Source organism: Haemaphysalis longicornis, unplaced genomic scaffold (genome assembly GCF_048455015.1).
Source record: "Haemaphysalis longicornis isolate Haplotype H1 unplaced genomic scaffold, Haemaphysalis longicornis Haplotype H1 scaffold_13, whole genome shotgun sequence".
NCBI classification, from domain to species: domain Eukaryota; kingdom Metazoa; phylum Arthropoda; class Arachnida; order Ixodida; family Ixodidae; genus Haemaphysalis; species Haemaphysalis longicornis.
In genome coordinates this window covers 39,073,527-39,078,582 of record NW_027526233.1, presented here as the reverse complement: position 1 = coordinate 39,078,582, position 5,056 = coordinate 39,073,527, and the positions used below count along the sequence as shown (strand labels likewise).

Genomic DNA, 5,056 nt, shown 5'->3' with positions numbered 1-5,056 from the left:
ATCTTTGAGCGTTAAATTACCGTGATAAATTTTATGAAAAAGACAAACTCGTAATATTTTCCTGCGAACAGACAGATCAACTAGGTTAAGGGTACATTTCATGGAAGTGACGCAAGCCGTACGAAAATAGATAATATGAAGCGTGCGGAACGATTCTGGATAGCTTCGATATCATGAAGTAACGAGTTGATATGCGGGTCCCAGATCGACGACGCATACTCGAGCTTTGGCCGAACTATGTTTTATATAAAACGAGTTTTATATCTGTTGAAGCTAGAGCAAAATTTCGCCGTAAAAAACCGAGCATGCGGTTGGCGTCACTTGTGATATGTTCGATGTGTTTGCCAAGAAAGGTTATCCGAGATGTACACGCCAAGATATTTGTAACATGACACTTTGGTTAGGGGGTCGTGGTTGAGTATGTAAGTGCACGCTGTAGTATTACTTTTTTGACGGGTTAATCGCATTACTTTGCATTTATTTGTGTTCAGTTTCATTAACCATGTATCGCACCACGTAGAAACCTTATTTAGGTCCGATTGTAGCGCACTTTGGTCGGCGGACTCCAAAATTTCTCTGTGAATGACGCAGTCGCCCGCGAAAAGTCTAATAGTTTATGATAGTGTGTTCGGCAAGTCATTAATATAAATTAAGAATAATCGGGGACCTAAGACAGAACCTTGCAGCACACCAGATGTAACAGAGCAGTGCGTGGAAAGACAGTCATTAGCAACTACGTATTGTGTGCGGTTAGTTATAAAACACTCCAACCATTTGAGAATATTTACGTCTAGACTGATTGAGTTTAATTTAGAAAGTAGTAGTTTATGACAAACGGTATCGAATGCCTTTGCGAAGTCGATAAATACGCAGTCGACAACTGAAGAGCGGTCAGCGGCGTGAAATAGGTCGTTAGTAAGGCTAAGCAACTGAGTTTCACAGGAGTAATTTTTTCTGAAACCATGTTGGTACTTGCTAAAAAAGGAATTGTTTTCGAGAAAGTGGACTAAATGGCTGTAGATAATGTGCTCAACAATTTTACATGATACACTGATGAGCGATATGGGTCTGTAATTGATGGGGTTGTGAGTGTTACCTGTTTTGGGCAAAGGAACCACCTTCCCAACCTTCCAATCCTGTGGTATTGCAGAAGTTTCCAGAGACTGTGAAAAAATCTTAGAGAGAATTACAGCGGATAATATTTCAGTATTTTTCAGGAATTTGGGGTTAATACCATCATCTCCGGGGGAAGAAGGTTTCAGATTTCTGATCAATTTGGCAACACCCACCCAGTCTATGACTAATGGATCCATGTGTAAATAATTGTAGGCAGGGAAAGGGGGCGAACTGTATGGTACACAGGTTACAAACACCGACGAAAAGACCGCACTTAAAGCTTCACAGCACATTTCACTTGGGATCACACAGTCGTCTTCAGACATCAGTTCAATTTTCTTCTCACTTTTTCCGTTGATGGTTAGCCAAAATCTGCGGGGATTAGTTCTAAGCATAGAGGGGAGGGTAACTTCAGAGAAAGAACGCTTAGCCACGGCAAGCGCGTGAGCATATTCACCGGCTGTCTCATTGTACGCAGCCCATCGGTCAGTTGACCTCGAGCGTTTGGCTTTCCTAAAAAGGCGCTGCTTTTTATTGCGTAGTCGCTTTAGGGTCGGTGTGAACCAAGGGGATTGAACGGTATTCGTTATTCTACGCAGGGGCACATAATGGTCTATTAACTCGGACACCTTGGTTTTGAACAGATGCCAATTTTCATCTACAGAACGCTGATCAAAATTATGAAACAGTTCTTTGGTGAACAATTCCAGCTCCCTATTTATTGCAGCATAGTCCGCTCGTTTGTAATCTCTGAATGTTTTTGAGGGTTTCTGTCGTCTGGGATTCCTGTTGGGAATAGTGAAGTGGATTGCTGAATGGTCACTGAGACCAGGTATCACAGAAAGAGATGTAACAAGATCTGAGTGAGTTGTGAGTACCAAGTCTAGAATAGTTGAGCTTGTAGTAGTAACACGGGTCGGGTATTTAACAAGTTGTATTAGATTGAAATGTGAGCACACACTGACAAAAGATGCGCTTTCAGACGTACTGGTGCTCGCACTTGGTAGTGGCATACACCAAGGAATATCGGGCAGATTGAAGTCTCCCAAAACAAAGAAGATTGCAGCAGGAAAGCTAATATGTATCTTATTTAAAACATTATGAAATATCTCGGAAAAGCCTGAAGAAGAACTTGGAGGCCGATAGCAGGCACAAAGAATGAAGTCTTTGTGGTTCTTGCGAATGCACACACAAAGCAATTCTAGTTCAGAAGTGACATTAACTTTGAAAGAAACAAATTCATTTGATACCGCAATTAAGACACCTCCGCCTGAACGGCTACCCCGGTCGTACCGATAAAGAACGTAGTTTTTTGCACCATGCAAAATTTCCCTGCTATCAATTTTCGCTGACAACCAAGTTTCCGTTAGTATGATTATATCTGCAGGCACGCATGAACAAGGGATAATAATTCGTCATGCTTGTTCATTACGCTCCTTACATTACAAAGGAGAAAGAAAATTTCCCGCTCAATAGCATCAGCTGGTGTGCGCACATCTAGCTACGTTGAAGACTGACCTTCGCTTTTGTTTGGGGAAAACGATCCGGCTTCGCCCAGACTATTATCATTACTTCGGCAGTTTTGAAAGCGTCCATCCTGTAGTTCAATTTCAACAACACGATCGGTAATACTGCAACACACATAGCTCTTTTTGTCGATTGCAAATTTGTTGTACTTCAGAGAAAATGGCTGGCCGGTGGCCTTCGCGAATTCCAGCAACTTTTTACGTACGGTGCGCAATGCCTTACAGAAGTCCTGAGTAACGGAAATGTTTGTGCCGCGTAGCTTAGACTTTTGTGAAAAAATGGAGTCTTTCGTTTTAAAAGAAGCAAATTGGACGATGATTGGCCTGCACTTATTTTCGACAAACGCTCCTAGTCTGTGTGCACGGCTAATCGCTTCCACGGACAATTGCAGTTTAAACGAGCCAGAAAGAATTCCCCTAATTTTATTTTCTGCTTCAGCCCACGTCTCTTCCGCACAATCAGATATTCCATAGAATACCAAATTTTCTTGTCGTGCCCTGTCTTCAAAGTCATCCAGCCGTGATTGTAGGGTGGAATTTTCATTACGTACAGCTGACGTAATCATCGCGTCCAAATTCGCTTCATCATGTAGTGCGTCAAAGGAACTCACTTTTTCTTCCACAGCGGCAAGACGCATTGTTAGGTCAGATACCTTGGTGTCAAGAATTCGTTGGTTTTCTTTTACCTCATTGATAGATTCCAAGAGCTGGTCGTGCCGCTCGTCTAGGTGCTTAGTAAGACGGTTAATTGCAGACAAGACTTGACTAGTTTCGGCTGCAGGGTCTAATTTTGGGGGACCAGGGTTGAGTTCAACGTCGCCTCCTAGTGCAAGAAGTTTAACAACATACACAATGTCATAAAACTCAGACACCAAAACATGTGGGCACGGGAATAGCAGCAGGCAGATATTACCGGATCTTTTGGAATAAAGCGAGTGTACAGTACCAACCTGAACAAAAAAGCAGAAAGGATTTTTAGCGACCATCGTCGCTGCTGCCATTCCGTGCCCACTGAATTGCGGCGAAGTCCGAAGGCGGCTTAAGTAGGCCATGCTGGCTGCGGTCGATGTCCCTCTGGCGGCTTGGGCAGCATCCCCTTGCGGAGACACGTATGGTGGCAGGTCACATGGCGCAGAATAGGCCGTTGTTATCTCCAGGACCGGGCGCTCTTCAGCAGCACTTGGCTGCGCCGAACCCTCGGCGCAGGCATAACGGCACGTGTGGAGAAGAACTGCAGCCAACTGAACAAAAAAGCAGAAAGGATTTTTAGCGACCTTCGTCACTGCTGCCATTCCATGCCCACTCACAGTCTCACAGTCTCAATCGACAGTGATAAATAGAAAACACTGAAAAACAGCAAAAAATTGCCCTGAATATAGTGTAGCTGTGGAGCGGCTGTTAAACTTGAAGCGGCTGTTAAATCTAGTTTTCTTTTGAGACATGTTGCTACATTTGGATGGATGAAACTTTTTGTAGTTTCTTGGCCTACCCACAGTTCTTTGTGCAATCACATATTCCCGCGAATAGCTTATCAGTTTCGGGGTTTTTCTGAGGATTGTTTTCACTCTGGCACAACCCTGTACTAGTGCTTCACCGTCACAGTAATGTATTTTGAATTTTATTGGACACTTACTGTCGTTCTTCCACCCAATATTCTCCCCAAACTACCTTGCAATTTGACTTGCGGATACCTATTAACTTTACAAGATTGTGAACCACTGGTTGAACAGGTTTGTCAACTGATCTTTGGGTACTCGGGAAAATAAAGCAACGCACCAATCTCGCAGAGTTTGATAGTAAGGAAATAGAATCCTATACACCAAATTTGATTGATTTCTTGCAATAAATAATACCGTGCTGTTTAGTCAGCGCCATATACGCGTCTGTGGCTGACGGTAGAAGTGTTCAAAAGTAAGTGGGTTATTAAAATTGTGGGGGTAGCTGAAATCACAAAAACAAGACTGAAGTGCCGGCGCCCGTACAAATGGTCTTCATAAAACGTTTTCCAGTGTCGTATCCTTTAGCCAAATATAGTCGAGCTGCTAAGATGGTCGTGCCTGCCCAGAGGTCACAGGCTGGATTCTGATGGGTTTTAAAGCAAAGCTTTCTACCTCTACCCCCCAAGGGTTCTTTCGCGACCGTTGGTGTCACCAGAAAACTCCAGCGAACAAATAAAAGAATTTACTGGCAATGCCGAGAATCGAACCTGGAACTAATAGACTAACAAAGCGAGAGCCCGTTGTCTTACCGATTCAGCTATGAGCCCACGCGAACACGGGAAGATAAATGGTGTACTCACCAAGCACATCTACGAGTTTACCCCCTGCCTTTTTGCTGAATGCCACGTGAAAGCGTCACACGACCACTCACGCCCGTCTAGCGGCCCTGTGCGCACCTTGCTCATGTGTTAAGAG

At 43.8% G+C, this 5,056-nt stretch overlaps 1 pseudogene; it reads right to left on the bottom strand.

The window, feature by feature from the left end:
- Nucleotides 1–3,204: 3,204 nt before the first annotated feature.
- Nucleotides 3,205–3,934, bottom strand: LOC144163790 (uncharacterized; annotated as a pseudogene).
- Nucleotides 3,935–5,056: the final 1,122 nt, after the last annotated feature.